General features: G+C 40.7%; 1 protein-coding gene across 2 annotated transcripts in view; it reads left to right on the forward strand.

Annotated features, from left to right (window-relative positions):
* The first annotated feature begins 4,286 nt into the window (after positions 1-4,286).
* The window catches only part of NFE2 (nuclear factor, erythroid 2), a 37,061-nt gene continuing 22,069 nt past the window's right edge, over positions 4,287-19,278 (forward strand). Inside the window, exon 1 of one of the 2 annotated variants that reach the window (XM_089691410.1) lies at positions 4,287-4,927. The gene's annotated coding sequence lies outside the window, so the exon portion shown is untranslated. The remainder of the gene's footprint in view (positions 4,928-19,278) is intronic. The other variant, XM_089691411.1, reaches the window with a different exon arrangement.

Consider the following 19,278-nt stretch of genomic DNA (forward strand, 5'->3'; position numbering starts at 1 on the left):
TGTTCACTTTTTTCATTCAGCCCGATGACTTGCTAATAAAAAAATGAATCATTTATGACCAGCTTAAGGCAACAACCCTGCTCCTCCATACAATACAGTGAGTGGATGTTGCTATCCTAGGACTGAAAATGTGTTTGTGGCAGGATCATCAGGAGATAATAAAGGAAAAAAAGAAAGACTGAAAAAAAAAAGATAACGCAGCCACCACATCTAAGGACTGGAAAGCTGCAGAATGTCACATTTTTGTTCTTGTGTACTTCAGTTGATGCTGAGCTTTTGGATCTTCAACAGTTGTAGCAAGCATATCCAAATGGAAGACGGCACAAGGAATTTATGAAACAGCATTTATAGAAATGTCTTGGAATCCTATGGGAGGAGCTGGAGTCCACGCCTTGGCAATAGTTAGTCCAGCTTGGCTACTGTACCTACATTTTATAAGAGAATAGATGGTAGGAATATTAATAAACAGATGCATCCATGACCTATTACAAGCTACAAGCACAGATGTGTATTTTAATCCAGCTTCAAACACTTCCAAGCAATCATGAATGGATTACCAAACAAATAATTATATTTAGGCAATGCACATGGAATTTAACAGGCACATGAACAATAGCAGTCACATTAAAAGAATACAATACATATCTATATGCTGTAACATGTAAATGTAACAGAACAGCAGCAAAGGCTTGCATACTCTCAGCATGGCCCAGATAAGTATACTCCGTACAAGTTCTTACTACGCTGATAACAGAGCTTTATCTCTGGTCCACAGGGAGACATTTTTGCTGTACAGCCAGCTGTCCAGTCGTATACACAGCCACAGTCTCGCAAACTGATACTTGATTACTACCACATACTGCTAAAAACCATACTAGAAAGGTGGTTTTGTATTGGTGGATTCGTAAAGGGGCTAGTGAGCTGTCAGGCCAGAAATTATAGCGTCTATCTGAGTCTCAGCAGAAGCCAGGGGATGGGGAGGTGACGTAAACTGATGGGACCAGAAATTAGACCCATGTCCCACTAAAACACATACTCAGTTGCTGCAAGAACCAGTGTGAATGTAGCTGTCGTGGATGGCGCTGGTCTGCGTTTAAGGCCTAGTTGCCACGTGTTTACCCACATTGAGATGTAACAAAATGTCCCCAGCACACCACAGATTCCTCAAACAGGTCCAAAGATTTATTCAGTCTTCACATAGTGTAGACAAAGGAAATGTTTCAGAGCCACACAGGGCCACTTTGTCAGGAAAGTGACAAGTGCAATACACAACAGCAGGTATTTAACAAACAATCCACCAATCAAGACAGCAAACAGAAGTAAAATCCCACCCCTTGAAGTCACAATGACCTCATAAGCCCACCAGAACACTCTGTTTAACAACTTCCCACCTGCCCCATAACAGAAATACTGCTACAGGGAGGCACGGGTGCAAAATCATGTATATATATATATATATATACGTGATTTTGCATTACTGGGTAGGCGGCGCATGTGAGGCCCTACATGCGCCACCATTCGCGGCCACAGCTGTCAATTGCCAGGTCTCAGCCGGTGATTACTAGCCGGTGGCCAGTGATTGCTGAGCATCTCTGATCGGGGGAGACAATACAGTTCTCCCTGTCAGCTCCTGCACAGCACAGCCATTCAAAGCAGTGTGCTTACCATGAAGCACACAGACACAGCCCAAAGTAAAACAGCACACAGTTAACCCTTTGATCGCCCCTCATGTTAACCCCTTCCTGCCCAGTGCCATTAGTACAGTGTCAATGCTTTTTATTAGCACTGATCACTGTATTGGTGTCACTGGTGATGTCAGTTCCCTCCAGAATGCCCACCGCAGTCCCGCTATAAGTTGCTGATCGCCGCCATTACTAGTAACAAAAAAAAAATCCCAGTATATATACCGCCATTTGTAAATGCTATAACTTTCACGTAAACCAATTAATTTACACGTATTGGGATTTTTTTTAGCAGAAGACATTTTGGCCTAAATTTATGCCGAAATTAGATTGTTTACATTTTTTACTGGACATGTTTAATAGCAAAAAGTCAAAAATATTGTTTTTTTTTCTCAAAATTGTCGGTCTTTTTTTTTTTATAGCGCAAAAAAATAAAAAATGCACAGGTGATCAAATACCACCGAAAGAAAGTTCAATTTGTGGGAAAAAAAGGATGTAAATTTCATTTGGGTGTAGTGTTGCATGACCGTGCAATTGTCAGTTAAAGTAACGCAGCCCGTAATGCAAAAAAATGGCCTGGTCAGGAAGGGGGGTAAATCTTCTAGGGGGCAAGTGGTTAAATAATAACTGATGTCAAAGCAATCAAACAAAATAATGGTCATCAGTGCTAATGGCGGAAAATGCATGGCCATTATTTTGCTTTGATGTCATTATGACATCAATGGGCGGGGTTTTACTTCATTTTGGTGCACTGATTGGTGGATTGTCACTTGCCTGATGAAGGGGCCCTGCGTGGCTCCGAAACATTGCATTTGTCTACACCACAGGTGTCAAAACTGGAGGCCCTCCAGCTGTTGCCAAACTACAAGTCCCATGAGGCATTGCAAGATTGGCAGTTACAAGCATGGCTCCCAAAGGCAGAGGCATGACGGGACTTGTAGTTTTGCAAAAGCTGGAGGGCCACCAGTTTGACACCCCTGTTCTACACTATGTGATTGAGAAATAAATCTTTGGATCTCCTTGAGGAATCCTTGTAGTGCTGGTGACATTTCTTTATATAAAGTGTTCTAGGCTCCCAGCCTGTGGTCACTGCAGCACCCAACTATATTGAATAGCCTTCTCCAGGAACATGTGTGTTGGGAATATTGTCATTGGACGTACTCACATTGGGAGGCACAGGTGTTCCATGCATCCTTGTGCAGGCACTCCCATTCATGTCAGTTGGGATGCAGTGGCTGCTCTGACACTGCCGCTGCTCCCAATTTGACAACCATGCAGATGCGCATGCACAGCCCCAAAACACACTGTCTGCTTTCAGAACTGTGCACCTGCATGGATGTTGAACTGCCAGAAGCGACTGTGTCCATACAGCCTCTGTGAACCCGGGAGCATTGAACACCTGTGCATTCTGCATGGGCGTACAGTAGACACATGCGTACAAAGCCTAAAAGGTTGATGATATTATGTTACCAGCGACACAATTTTATTACCTTCCTGTCACTTTGCCACCATTCTGGCTTATCCCAAACAGTCTGCACTACCCCAATGCAAACCTGCATTTAGTGACAGTGCTGCTTTCTGCTGTCACTAATGGACTTTGGTTCCTTTCTGTCACATGATCTGCTGAAAAGCAATAAATAAGTTATTGGTGGCAGGAGAATGCCTGTGGCAGGATAACCAGACACTACAATATGACAATATATTGTGCAATTCAGTCTTGCCTGCAAAGGTGTACTTTCTTCTGGAAATCTATATAGTCAACTTTGCTTGAGCTGATATCAGTGAGAATTATGCCTGTCCCAACGTTGGTACAAATTCATTTTGTTTTGTGTTTTGTTTGGTTTGGTCTAACTGGATGCCCTTATAGACCTGTCCTCTGGCTTGTTAGCTGACTGCTTTGTTCAACTTTTGTCCCCACCATGCTCTGCTTTATCCAGTGGTACTGCACCTCCAAGTCTGGTTCTGACCCAAGCCTGTTTGGATGGTCCATCTCCTGCACCTGGTTGGGGACAACCACATTGTTCAGGCTCAGTAGTCCAGCACATAAGTACCTGAGGTCACTTAAGTAAGCGGCAAGGACATAAACCTTTCCTGAAAGATGGTTGGTGGAGGAAAGTGGTAAAAAAACCCTGAAGCAGCAGTCATCCTCAAGTGTGGACACTGACTATCCCGTACAGAAGTATGTTTAGAAAAACAGGAGATTGGACAGGTGTGTAAGTCCAACTGCCGTGCACGGCCAACTGCCATTTCATATCTCTCACATTTTACATTATTTGACTGACTAATATACAGTACATTTCCTTTTTATAACTAAGAATAAAACTAAAGAAATCATTGGGTGGTAGACTTTGTTTTCCCTTAAATACTATAGCATTATTAGCAACTAAAATATATCTACTTTGCAACTTTTCTGTACTGACACTGAAACCGACACATATGAAATGTGTGCATTTTTATCTCGTTTAAACAACTGTCCCTAATCTTTACTCATGGACCTCAGTGACTATAGAGGAGGGAACTGTGATCAAGAGGGTGGGGAGAACTAAGGGTGGGGAGAGGATGCCCCTGTCTCAAGTTTGTGGTTTTACATCCTAATACAACCAGCAAGAGCTGATATAGAACTATGTGCAGGCAACGCTTGTACTGATATGTCCATAAGTCTGTCATGATGGGTGCAGAAAGGTAAGGAGCATTGACCAAAGGAGGGGAAAGCTATGGATGCTGAACTATAAATGTGACATATCTGAATGAAAGGAAAGAAAAACTGATACACAGAGAAAAAGGCAGATTATTTTAAGAAGAAAAGAATAAGAAGAATGTAATTGTACATACAAAAAGGGATCGAGACACAAAAGAAAGAAAGCCTGATACAAAGTCGAAAAAGGTAAATGAATATGAGAAAACAAAAATAAGAAGAATGTAAAAGTAGATGCAAAAAAGGGACCAAGAAGCAGATACACAGTGGAACTTAATGAGAGAAGGGTGACAGTGACTGTTGGATATTAATTAATACACATCGTTTCAGAAGAGGAGATTCCGACAAGGAACATTGCATTTGACAATAACAAGGTAACAATTATACATGGCAAACCTACAAAGGAAACCCAATGCAGTTTGTAAGCAATATTTAACCAAGACAGCTGATCAACCCATGCCTCTATCTACAAAGAAGGATACGCTTAAGTGTGAAAACTTCTGGATTTCGTCCATTTGAAGTGATTACATTTGATCATTGCAACACCTAGGTAAGATAATTCTATGAAACAACTTTAAAGCTGGCTGTACCCATGAGATGGAGGTTGAATGCTCTGACCACCGAGCAATTGTTTTTATAACCACCATGCATTCATGTTAATGTATATGGAAGATGGAGCTTGGACAGAACCACAGCATTGTTTAACGTACACTCTTACACCTGTGGATTGCCATTCCTGGCTCTGTATGAAAACAGTAGCTGCCTGCCTGTGTCTGGCTACACTACGTCTGAGTCAAAGTCTTGGATTATTTTAGCATTAGATTAAATTCAGAGTTAATTAAGAATTAGTTGGGATTGATTTACTAAAGGCAAAAAAGCTGTTCTCTTTACAAGGCAATTTATCACAAGTGAATGTGATGAAAATCCAGTTTGCTAGGAATACCTGGTCATGTGCAGTTTTGCTTGCATACAATTGAATGACAGAAGTCTTCAGAGGTTCACCTCATTCAAGGAGCTAAAGTACAATTCCCTTGCTAAGTGATCAGCCTTATTTGCCCCAAGTAAATCAACCACTTTAGCTCAACACTTGTTTCAGGTCTGTGACAATAGATCAGTATTTGACAGCCTACATAATAATTTGTAAAGTCAGGTTTCCTTTAGGAAACAGTGGTGGGTACCAAACAATACAACTATGATGATTGTTTGTCTCCCATTTAGAAGTGTCTTCTAGTAGATTATATCCTGTAGATATAATCATATCCTGATCTAGCCAAAATCAGCCAGATCTTGTGGGGATTGTCTCCTGTCCATGGGCATTTAAAATTGTGCAGGCTAGTATGGCAAAATGCCTAATTTAGTCTAACTGCAAATCCAAGCTTAAAACATATCTAAACTGAAAAAAAAATGTATTATATCGCAGCTGACCAATAGATGTGGTGGTGGCATTCGTTTTTTTTTCCCTTTATTTTCACTTGGTGATCTGGCCAGTAACACACTTCCTGTCTTAAAGGGTGTCTCCACTCTGGAAAGAAAGGCGATGGAGACACCCCTGGATAACTGTCTGGAGAGGATGGTGTTAGATGGACTAGCAGATTTAACAGACTTTACATAAGTGACTAACCAATTAAAGCCTACCTTCAGTACCATTTTTAGGCAGTTACAGTTTTTCTCCTTTTGGGATAAAGGGTTTACATAAACAAATAAAAGCTGATCATTGTAAGCACCCCTGTCAGTGGTAAATGGTTGGTCTCAATCCTCTAACTGCTGCTTTGTCTGGTACAAAAAATACAAAAATGGCCACTGCCCCAGTCTATAACTGGCCTTCACAGCAAGGAATACATGGAAGGGCGATGCATGTCAAACAACAAAAATTCCCAGCTCAACTTGCCAGCCAGCCTGCAAACAAACCGAATTAACTTGTCTATCAGTATGTGTTAAAAACAGGGGTTTAGTTAGCACACATTTGCAAATACAGGTGTAAGCTACAGAGCCTCGTCACCGCACCCTGATATTCTGTAGTTCATAACTCTACCAATTTTGAGAGAACCTTGGTCTGTTAAAGAAAGCTGGAAAATAACTGACTTACTGGACAGATCACCAGGTGAAAAAGAAAAAAAAGGCCTAAAAAGAAAACTAATGCAGCAACCACATTTAAGGACTGGTAAGCTTCAATATAATGTTTTTTTTGCTGTTCAGTTTAGATGTGTTTTAACCACTTTCCCGCCACCCTATAGTAGAACTACTGCTACGGGGGGCAGAGCTGAGCAAAATCACGTGTATATATATATGTGATTTGCACTTCCAGGTAGGAAGTGCACGCTCGCCACCCTTCCCATTCCACCATTGGTGGCTAGGGATGTAGCGATCGCCGTGTAAAGCTGACAGGGGAGAGACCTGTGTGTAAACAACACAGGTCTCTGTACTGCCCGCAAGGACATGCTGCTTTATATTTCTCTGCACAGCAAGTAAAACACACACAGAACATAATGTTAAACAGCACACAGTTAACCCATTGATGGCCTAGATGTTAACCCCTTCCTGCCCAGTGTCATTAGTACAGTTTTTTCAAAATTGTCAGTCTTTTTTTGTTTATAGCACAAAAAATAAAAACCAGAGAGGTGATCAAATACCACCAAAAGAAAGCTGTATTTGTGTGAAAAAAGGACATAAATTTCATTTATGTACAGCGTTGCATGACCGCGCAAGTGTCAATTAAAGTAACGCAGCGCCGTATTGCAAAAAATGGCCTGGTCAGGAAGGGGGGGGGGTAAATCCTCTGGAGGGCAAGTAAGTTTTAGAAAAAAATTATAAATGCAAATTTTTTTGCAGATAAAAAATGTGCATTTATTATTTTTGTCTGCAGGAGCCTAGATAGCATTGCTCCAGCGATTAGCAGATCAGTCAGTACATCTGCTTGCTCATATGGAATGTACGAACAAGCAGATATTCAGACAGGAAGAATGAATGAGCTACCACGGAGTGCCATGGTAGTTTATTGAAGACTACAAGCTGACAGCCACTAAGGCTGTCGGGACTTGTAGTCTCTCATTCACAGATGACTGTGAATGAGTGACACTGAAGCCACATCTTTTTTTTATTTAACTGCTAACGAGGGGGGAGAAGATCCCCCACTAGCTGTCAAAGCGGGGAGCGGGGACCAGTCTGATCATAACATGTTATATGCAGGATATGAGTGTAAGAAATAACATGTTACGAAAGATGAACTTATCCTTTAAAGTTAGCCTGTTTTTGGAGGGCATCATAAGCCTGGTGCAGATACAGCGAAATTGAAAGATAAAGAAACATCAGTCAGCTGTTTAAATACTGCAACATTAACACAGACATTAGACTCTCTTAGACTGGCAATTAACAGGTTAACATTTGTGACCAGTCTTTTCCATTCCTAACTATTTTACTACATGTTCCTGGAGATGGTTCTTATTTGTAGTGTTTAACAATAATTTTCTTCATTTAGATTTTATTTTGTAAAGTTTTATAACAGATAGACAACAAAAACAACTAGAAAAACAAAAAACATTTACACCAAAGTCAGATTGCTACGCTAAACAATATCAGTATCAGGGGTGGACTGACCGTTTGGAAACTTGGACACTGCCCGGGGGCCCGGGGTCAGTAGGGGGCCCCATGAGATGCCCCTGGTACCTTTTTCATAGGCTTTTTTGAGTTTGGGCAAGGACACAGGGGCCCCATGATCCCCTATTGCCCGGGGGCCCCATGAGTTGTCAGTCCGCCCCTGATCAGTATCAATACATTTGATACATTATCATCTAATTTTCCAGAAATATTCAAAGATATGCTATATTATTCAAACATATTCAGAAGTATTCCAGAGAAGATGTTATAAAAAACTTCACTGTGACAGGCCTTCCCTATCTATTAAAAAACATGCCCAATCTATCCATTTTCTCCATATCTTTTCAATGTATTGAACTGTATTGTTGCTGTATTGTCTCCCTCCATAATGTAAAGCGCTGAGCAAACTGTTGGCGCTATATAAGTCCTGTATAATAATAATTCTTGCAGTTACTTAAATAGGTTGTTGGGTCTTCATATGAAAAAATAAACCCTTTGTAATAAAGCACAGACAAGCATAAGGTGTGCTCTCACTAGAATTAAACCTGTGCAGTTTTTTAAACAATTGGAATTCACTGCAAGTTTTAGGAGGCAATGTTAGTTCTGTGCCCTGACTTCCCATGGGGAAATATATGTCCTTTCTTCCCCACAAATGGAGCTTTCTTTCAGGGGTATTTGATCACCTCTGGGGTTTTTATTTTTTGCGCTATAAACAAAAAAAGACCAACAATTTCGGGAAAAAAAACAATATTTTTGACTTTTTGCTATAAAACATATCTAGTAAAAAAAATTAAAACAATCAAATTTCTTCATAAATTTAGGCCAAAATGTATTCTGCGACATGTCTTTGCTAAAAAATAATCCCAATACATGTAACTTAATTGGTTTACATGAAAGTTATAGCATCTAAAAATGGAGGTATATATTCTGGAATTTATCTTTTTTTTTTAAATACTAGTAATGGCAGCGATCAGCGATTTATAGCGGGACTGCGGTAGGCATTCTGATACTGGGTAGGAACTGCCTAACTGCCACTGACATCCCAATGACACTAATGCAGTGATCAGTGCTAATAAAAAGCACTGACATTACTGATGACACTGGGCAGAAAGGGGTTAACATCTAGGGTGATCAAAGGGTTAACTGCATGCTGTGTGCTGTTTAACATGATGTGCTGTATGTGTTTTACTAGGGAGACATGCTGCTGTGTATTCCTCTGCTGTGCAGCAGCATGTCCTTGCTGGCAGGAGAGAGACCTGTGTTGTTTACTCACAGGTCTCTTCCCTGTCAGTTCTACACGGCGTTCGCCGGGTGCCGCAGGGAATCTCCGGTCAGGACCTGGTGATTTACATCCATAGCACGTGCGTGCCCCCTACCCAGAGATGCAAATCACGTACTGTATATATACTATACGTGATTTTGCGCAGCCCTGCCGCCCTGTAGCAGTAGTTCTACTATAGGGCGAAGGGAAAGCAGTTAAATCAACCCATACTTTGCTGGGGTCTGCTGTGAACTTTCCAACAACTAATATCTTTAGAAGATGTCCATTATTTTCAATATGGGATTCCTTGAATATTCAGGGCATATCATATATATTTTTTTAGCATGTCATTGAATCATGGGATACCTTGATTTATTATCTATAGTAAATAAAGTAGAGCTATCATTAACATTTTCACTTAATACAAATCAATAGGACATGTGTTTGTAGTATCAAGTCACATTATTTCGAGCAGAAAAATTGTCTTTCCTAATTCCAGCCTAAGTAGTTCAAGTGTTTGGTCACCAATCCTTCCTGCTGTGAATGTATGGTTTTTAATCAGCAGTGAGGTAAGGCCCCATGCAAGAGATAATTGCAAAGTATACAAAGGATTTTTTGTAAGAATTAACATGTCAATAAAATGTATAACATTAAGTGGATTTCCTATACATATTCTAAAAATTATTTAGAAGACGTTTCCTTGAATATTTGTATTCTAGTGCACAAAGGTTATAAACCAAATATATTTCAGCGCAATTATATATCACCCTGTCATACTCTCCACAATAGACTGCTGCTGGCGCTATATGTGCTCCCACATATACAGTATATCACAATGTAATAGCAGCACAGCACACAAAGGTAACTATAAGCACCCCCCCCCCCCCCCCCCTCCAAACACACACACATACACATACTCTGATATAATTTCCTTTTCCTAAGACAATGTACAAATACATTATCATTAGCCAAGTCCTCTGTGTCACAATGTTCTGAGCCAGTTATGCAATAACTGAAAAACCTGCATTGCCACTACTGGGCACATCTGTTTAGGCTTTTGTGCACACTTAATAAATGAAGAAGTGTTGTACAGTAACTCTTAGAAGCCAATAAGAAATCCAATTTTAACATCATAAAATACCTTGGCTGCTAAGAAATTATTTCTTGTTTGTTTAGATCATGTTACTGCATACGTTGGTGTTTGCACTTAAATATCAAAAAACACCAAATGTCCCAATATGAGATACCAATGGCAGCGAAAACACTTAGAGAAGACGTTTAGGTATGCATTTTATTGCATAGCTACATTGATTCAGCTATGACCAATGTGGGAATGCACATCTCATACTGGAGCGATTCCTGTGGAAGCTGCAGATTACTGTAGTAGTAGCAGCTACTACAGTGATAGCAGCAGTCTTTTCATTGCTGAGCAGCTGACCTTTTGCATAAAAACCACAGGACATTGCACACTCAGCACTGCCACCATGTACATAATGCATTGTATTTTTTTTTTTTTTTTTTAATAATACAAGGTGTTCTCTGATTGGGTAGGATGGAAAAGATCTCCACCTTGTTCAATTAGAGAACACCTCTTTTGGCACTGGTCCTGGAAGACTACTTCTATCACTGTAGTAGTGGTGACTACTTAAGTGATTTTCAGCTGCCACAGCAATAGTTCAAGTATGTGATATGCATACTTACATTGGACCAATATAACTATGGAATAAAATCCATACCTTCAGCTTCAAAGCATATCTCAACCCCTTGAAAATTGAAATGTATTGCATATTACCAGTCTTTATATATGGTGGTTGCATTCGCTTTCTTTAGGCCTTGTTCACACCATACATGCAGAAAAACTGATGGAAACGGACACTCAGATTTCACTTGCAGACACACCAGTTTACATCAGTTTTCATGCCCATTTCAGTGAGTTTTATACACATTGCAGAACAAATCTGCATGTGATACTAGTGATGTTGTGTGAACAGGACACATAGAGAACAATTTTTTTGTGCCCTTGCAGAACATGTGCAGAAAAACTCTGCACACTAGTGTGAATAAGGCCTAAAAGGGGAAGCCAGCTATATCTGAGAATCACAAAGTAAAAATGTTATTTAACCTCCCTAGCAGTATGATTATTTCAGATTTTTGGTGCTGAAAGCGGTATCATTATTTTGCATGGAAATATGTAGTTTTTTTATTGTAGGCCTGTCATTTTTAGGAATAACTCACTGAAATCTGTCCGAACAAGAGTCTAGTAAACATTCCAGATATGATAAAACTTGAAACACAAAATCATAAATTATAATTTAATACATAATTATAAAAAATAATAATATAATAATAAATTTAATTCAATAATATAATCAAACCAAAAACACTGAACTTTGAAATATAGCACCAAGTTCGCACATCGCTGAGCAAAGTCGCAGAATTGTTTTCAGTGTCTGATGACGAATTTCCCCACGAATCATTATCACTCAATTCTGCAAGTGGTTCTGATTTACTATCGCTGTTCTCTAGCTGGTCTAAAACCGCTTTTCACCTAAAGGGACGCTTTTTGGACGCCATGGACTTTTCTAAGTTTCTAGGCAGAAAGAACAGTCAAAATGCAGGCAGGGCACAGGACAAAGCACTAGGGACAAAATGTATGTGAAATGCTTTGAAACAGCAATGTTTTGCTATGTAATAATCGTTTAAAAAAAAATGAAATTTTTTAAAACTTTCAAATTTGCCGCCGTACGTCCCAACGTCACAGGGACAGGAACACGGAAGCCGGATGCTGGCATCGGCCGGAGGAGATGGCCGGGGACGCTGCAGGGGACACATCGCGGGAGCGAAGGACAAGGTAAGTGCTGCAGGGACTCCCTGAGCAACGCCACATGGTAATCCCGAGTGTAGCTCGGGGTTACCGCTTGTGGTACTGACATTTTACCCCGAGCTACACTCGGGAATACCGCCAGGGAGGTTACAGTGGAACTAAGCCAAGGAAACTGCCATCTTAGCCTCTGTTTGATCTGCAACTGCCATTGTGCTGCACATATAATCAGTTATGACACCAGCCATTTGATAGTTTGACAGTTTGGTTGAAAGCACAAGCAAATGTGACAGTTAGAATTCCTGACATGCCGGTAATGTAACTGATTTTTTTTAAATTGTTAAACTGATTGGTTTCAGCTTCAATTCATCTTTATTATTCAGAATAAACTCACCCACCCATTCATGTCCCCATGCTTTATTTTGGAGAGAAATCACTTTGAATCCCCCCCAGGACTTCTAGCCACAGCCTTCTTGAGTAAAGCCAGATGATTCATGTAGAAGTTACTTCCTGGAATCAATCTCCCCTTAGCTCAGGTATGCAGACAGGAGGGCATGCTTAGCTGAGAAAGCACCTCCTCCAGATGAAAGAAACAAAATGCCCATGAAGACTCCTGGAATGTATGACATCATTTTGGCCTCGGTCAGAACCCAGGAAGCAACTGAACTAAATGTAAAAAAAATATTAAAACAAGCAAATATAATATAACTTCCTCTCTGTTTACTAATGCTAGCAACATAAGGAATAAAAATAGTTAATGTTGTTTGAGAGCATTTAGTTCCACTTTAATTTCTCCTGGTGATCCTGCTGGTAACAGTTCCTGTCCTAAAGTGACAGCTCTAAGTCATCGTACTAAATCGATGAAGGTGTAGTGATTTTTAGGGTTTACATATACCTTAAAGCATAACTCCAGGTTTTATTTACTTTAAATAGTTTGTTTGGACCAAGTTGGTATACCTCACTAATACAAATGCCTACTGGGAGTACTGAACAAACTGTACAGTACAGCGAGTATACAGCGCTGTATTCCAGCAGCGGTACAGGGACTTCCCATTCCATTCCGAGAACAAAATCAAGTCAAGCTCAATACTACTCAGCCATTAACAGGATGCTTTGTATTTGTGTGAATGAATACAAGGCTTCTTCTGATTGGCTGAGGTGGATATCATGACATCATCTGCCCACCTCAGCTATTCAGAGGGAGCCTTGAATTCATTCATAAAATACAAGCCTCCCTGTGAATAGCTGAGCAGGAATGGGAAAGGAAGTTCCAGTACAGCTGCTGGAACACAGTGCTGTATAATGTATGTAACTGATGCTACATAAACTTTACGCACCACGCCCAGTGTGCAGATATATTAAGAAAGGAAATAGTTCATTTGGACCAATTTGGTCCAAACAAACTATTTAAAGTTGAATCAAACCTGGAATTCCGCTTTAAAGGTATTGCTTGCATGTGTCTCCTTTGCTTTTGAATGATGGGTGTGAGGGCCCATCATTTCATTTCAGTTTACACTTTTAGATGCTATTTATTTCCGATCTAGTACAGTCTGTAAGAAAAATGTTATCCATTACAGGGATGAGAACATTTGGAGTGTGAAATAATGAGGAAAAACAATTATTACTTGTAAGAGTTAATATTTCCAAATGCGGAAACTGTGGTAAATGGACTATTCAGGAGCACGTGGAATTGACAATACATAAAGAGATGTGGTAACTTGAACTCACCAGCAGGCTTGAAGCCAATAGCTGAACTTCTACTTACACTATATTGCCAAAAGTATTGGGACACCCCTCCAAATTATTGGATTCAGATGTCCCAATCATCTCCATGGCCACAGGTGTATAAAATCAAGCACCTAGGCATACAGACTGCTTCTACAAACATTTGTGAAAGAATTGGTTGCTCTCAGGAGCTCAGTGAATTTAAGCATGGTACCATGATAGGATGCGACCTGTGCAATAAGTCCATCTGTGAAATTTCCTTACTACTAAATATTCCACAGTCAACTGTTAGTGGTATTCTAACAAAGTGGAAGCAACTGGGAACAACAGCAACTCAGCCACGAAGTGATTGGCAACGTGTAATGACAGAGCGGGGTCAGCGCATACTGAAGTGCACAGTGTGTAGAAGTTGTCAACTGTCTGCAGTGTCAATAGCTAAAGACCTCCAAACTTCGTGTGGTCTTCAGATTAGTACAACAGTGCGTAGAGAGCTTCATGGAATGGGTTTCCATGGCCGAGCAGCTGCATCCAAGCCTTACATCACCAAGTGTAACGCAAAGATGCAGTGGTGTAAAGCACGCCACCACTGGACTCTAGAGCAGTGGAGATGTGTTCTCTGGAAGGACGAATCACGCTTCTCTGTCTGGCAATCCAATGGGTTTGGTGTCTGGGTTTGGTGGTTGCCAGGAGAACGGTACTTGCCTAACTGCATTGTGCCCCGTGTAAAGTTTGGTGAGGGGGGATTATGATGTGGGCTTGTTTTTCAGTGGTTGGGCTTGGCCCTTTAGTTCCATTGAGGGGAACTCTTCAGGCGTCAGCATACCAAGACATTTTGAACAATTTCATGCTGCCAACTTTGTGGGAACAGTTTGGGGATGGCCCCTTCTTCTTCCAACATGACTGAGCACCAGTGCACAAAGCAAGGTCCATTAAGATATGGATGAGCAAGTTTGGGGTGACTGGTCTGGCCTGTGTTCTGACCTCAACCCGATAGAACACCTTTGGAATGAATTAGAGCGGAGATTGCAAGCCAGGCCTTCTTGTCCGACATCAGTGACTGAGCTCACAAATGTGTTTCTGGAAGAATGGTCAAACATTCCCATAGACACACTCCTAAACTTTGTGGACAGCCTTCCCAGAAGAGTTGAAGCTTTTTTAGTTGCAAAGGGTGGGCCAACTCAATAATGAACCCTGCGGACTGAATGGGATGCCATTAAAGTTTATGAGCGTGTAAAGGCAGGCGTCCCAATACTTTTGGCAATATAGTGCATTTAGTAAGCATTTACAGCCTGTATATCACTAGTTTTGTTGTAGTTTCTCCTTGTATCATTCACTCTTTAGGATCAATGAAAGTCCCATGTGGAAATGATCTGTTCTGGAAGTAATACTATAGGAATCACAGTTTACATTCTTCATTCAAGATCCTCCATAGGCAAAGTGCTATATTTTACTTGTCACTCCAGCTAAGATGATATGTACTTTGTGAAGACTGGAATGTTTTGGAGGCCTCTCTTGCACCTCCCGCCTAACACTCCTGGAAGTCCTAACACTCCTGAAAGTGGAGACAGAGAGTGTGAAGGCACGAGTGCTGGAGTAACTGGCTGGCGTTGTCCACTTCTAGGTGGGTAGAGCTGGAAGTTGCAGTCCTCAGGACAGGATGCTGAAGCAGCTGGGCACCAGAGCAGAAGATGGAAGCAGAGCCAGGAGGCAGACAGCAATCAGCTATGGTTGGACGGCAAGGAACCAAATCAGCAGACAGAGCAAGTCAAGGAGACAGGCCAGGGTCAATAATAGCCGGGCAAAGCAGTACAAGATCAGCAGAAAAAACAAGTCCAGTAAACAGGCCATGGTCAGAAAAAAACAGTTGAACATGTAGAGGCAGGAGCAGAGGCGACATCCAGTGGAAAGCCAGGTCATACACGGGTAAGAATAAGCAGCGGGTCAGGACTCAGGAACAAGCTGAAGACCATTCAGCAATTTCTCATAGTGACAGATCAGTTTAAATAGGCCACTGGTAAACTGTCCATGGCAAACTGTCTGAGACTGAAGGATTTGGGCACCCCTAGAGCAAGAGAACTCATACACATAATCATATTCAGATTCCTAAAGGCTAACATACAGAGCAACTGAGGGCCAAATGCTAGAGAAGGAAGTCAGTTGATAGCAGGTGTCATAACTGCATTAGACTAGATAACTATGGTGCACATAGACTAAAGGATCATATAACCGGATGTTACTATGTTACTAGAAGCTGGCAATGAGAATGTCTGGTCTTTGCCAGAGTTTCTGATAATGGAGCTGGAGTTGTAAAGCAAACACTTCCATGCAGTGGACATGACTGGCGACTCAACAAAGTCTGACGGACAGTGAAATGGACACTGACAAACAAGCACCAACAAGGAGCATAGTATAGCACAAGGTAAAACCAGGCAAGGATGGACAAAAGGTGATGAACAAACACTGAGGGTAATAGAGAAAGCTGGAAAACAGCCAATACCCTAAATCAAGGAGACCACACAGGAAATGTAAGGCTAAGGACAGGAGGGGGTAAAGAGATAAGAGCATACACCAGACTAAAAACATGATAAAGACCAAAAGCAAATGTTACCATGGGCATGAGACAGGAAATAGCAAGCAGGGCATATACTCAGGACACCAGAATAAAAAATGTAGGAGCTATGAGCACAGGTCAAAAGCTGGTCAAGGTTCAGATGAGAATATTGTAGAACAAGACAAATGGACACATTTAAACAGCAGAAATATGGAAACTCTGGACTCTGAACAATATAGCTGCCAATCAGTGAGGGATAGGCAGGAGGCATATACATAACAGACAGTCAAGGGAAATACAAGAAAGGTATGTGCTGTGAAGTACAGCAAGCAAGCAAAGTATATGTCTAATTCCTTAGGTTTGTTCTTTTTTAGCAATCAACAGAATTTTACTATTGCATGAAAACTTTCAATTGATCATAATAAGTATTTCTGTTAAGATTTTAATTTATCCATATCATCTTATAGTTAGTAGTAGTCACATTCACATCCTATTGCCTGAACACAGTTTTGCAACCTTAACATGTGTTAGTAAAACTGTAAATATCATCACACCTGCTGCTTAGTGTATCCAGATGAATTATACCTTGTTTTTTTTCAGGACATATTAGGCCTTCATTTGGTGGTGAATGGCAATGGATATCTCCTGATTTTTTTATTATCAAAATGCAGACTGTCACAAAATAGTAAAAAAAAAATTTTTTTTTCATTTAGCTGTTGCTTTTACCATAACCTACCACCAAAAAACAACCCAAAATAAATTCTCCTGCTCCTGTTGATTGCAACGGTACAACATATGCGTATGTTTTTTGTTTGTGTAGTAGGACCCAGAAACAATACACCACATTTTGCTTTTTTTATCCAGCCTAAAACATACTGCCATTGATACTAATTTTAAAAAGTGCTTTGTTCTAGTCCTACCTAAAATACACTGACCCTCACTTTTGACCCCAGCCCTTGACCCTGACCTTTGACCCCAGCCCTTGACCTTAACCCTTGCCTAGATCAAACCATGATCTACCATCTTTATCTTTTTTTTTTTCTATTATTTTTTTTACACACATTTGTCTTTGCCTATACTTTTCTCCTAGCAAGGAGAAACATGTACATTGTATTTTTTTCTCCATTGAATAGCAGAAAAAAAACACAGGGACAGGCTGCACAGTGACTGATCACTATAATAGTCAATCATAGGCTATCACAGTGGTCAGGTGATCAGGAACCACTCCTCCCAGTTCCTGATTATTAGAACGGGACCTGGACCCTCGGTGAGAGCCCAGTGCCGGTGCTGTGCAGTGCATCCCATCACAACCACAGCTACACATATATGAGGCTTCACAAAAGACAACCCACTTCTGTGAGGCCATATATATGTGTACACGTGATGGGAAGGGGTTAATGTGGAAGACGTTTTGCTTCTTTTTTAGTTCTGAACTGAAGAAGGCACTTGGATAGACAGTGAAAGTCCATCTGAATGATACTAACTACTATGATTACACATACAGTGTATATCATTTATAGCAGCAATTGTGTGTTTTTTCTGCATGATTACGAATATTGTACAAATGTCTCTTGCTCTGTCAATGTGCTGTTCTTTCTAAATTTAATTCTATGGATTATACAGCAGGTAAAATAAGTATTGAACACGTCACCATTTTTCTGTGTAAATATATTTCAAAAGGTGCTATTGATATGAAATATTCACCACATGTCAGTAACAACCCATGCAATCCATACATACAAAGAAACCAAAACAAATAAGTTCATAAATTATGTTATGTGTAATAAAATGGAATGACACAGGGAAAAGTATGGAACACATGAAGAAAGGGAGGTGCAAAAAAGGCATGGAAAGCCAAGACACCAGCTGAAATCTAACATAATTAGAAAGCAGTCCTGCCCCTTGTTAGTGCAAATGAATATCAGCTGGTTTAGTCTCAGCTGATGGCCTATAAAAAGGTTTCTCATTACCAAGGTGTCACACAAGAAACACCTCATGATGGGTAAAAGCAAAGAGCTCTCTGAAGACCTTTGCAAGCTTATTGTTGCAAAACACACCGATGGCATTGGTTACAGATGGATTTCTAAACTTTGGAATGGAAAAGAACATAATTTCACCATAAACCAGCCACAACCAGGTGCTCCCTGCAAAATTTCTGACAGAGGAGTTAAAAGAATTGTCAGAAGAGTTGTCCAAGAGCCAAGGGCCACTTGTGGAGAGCTTCAGAAAGACCTGGAATTAGTAGGTTTCAAAGAAAACAATAAGTATTGCATTTAACTGCCACAGCCTGTATGCACGCTCACCATGTAAGACTCCATTGCTGAAGAAAAAGCATGTTGAAGCTCATTTAAAGTTTGCTGCTTAACATTTAGACAAGCCTGTGTCAGGACTTGTGTCATCACCTGGGTCACCTGCTGGTGGCACTGTGGTTCCCAGAGTCAAAGGGCGCAGTTCCTGTGGTCACCAGCGGGTGTCTCCCAGCAGCTGGGCTGTGCGAGTAATTAGGCTGCACCTGACATGGGCTGCTGGGAGACCAAAACTGAACTTTTTGGATGCCTAATGCACACCATGTTTGGAGGTCAAATGGCACTGCACATCACTCCAAAAACACCACCCCAACAGTGAAGCATGGAGGTGGGAACATCATGCTGTTTTTTATGGTACTGGCAAACTTCACGTCATTGAAGGAAGAATGAATGGAAAAATTTACCAAGACATTCTTGATATAAATCTGCAGCCATCTACCAGGATGATGAACGAGGGTGGGTATTTCAGCAAGACAATGTTCCCAAACACAAAGCCAAGGAAGCTCAATTGGTTTCAAAGAAAAAAAAATAAAGCTGCTATAATGGCCCAGCCAATCACCTGACTTGAATTTAATGGAAAATCTATGGAAAGAACTAAAGATCAGAGCTCATAGAAGAGGCCCACAAAACCTTCAAGATTTGA

The sequence above is a fragment of the Staurois parvus genome, unplaced genomic scaffold (genome assembly GCF_062004578.1).
Source record: "Staurois parvus isolate SC_StPar_1 unplaced genomic scaffold, SC_StPar_1.0 ptg000562l, whole genome shotgun sequence".
Lineage (NCBI taxonomy): Eukaryota > Metazoa > Chordata > Amphibia > Anura > Ranidae > Staurois > Staurois parvus.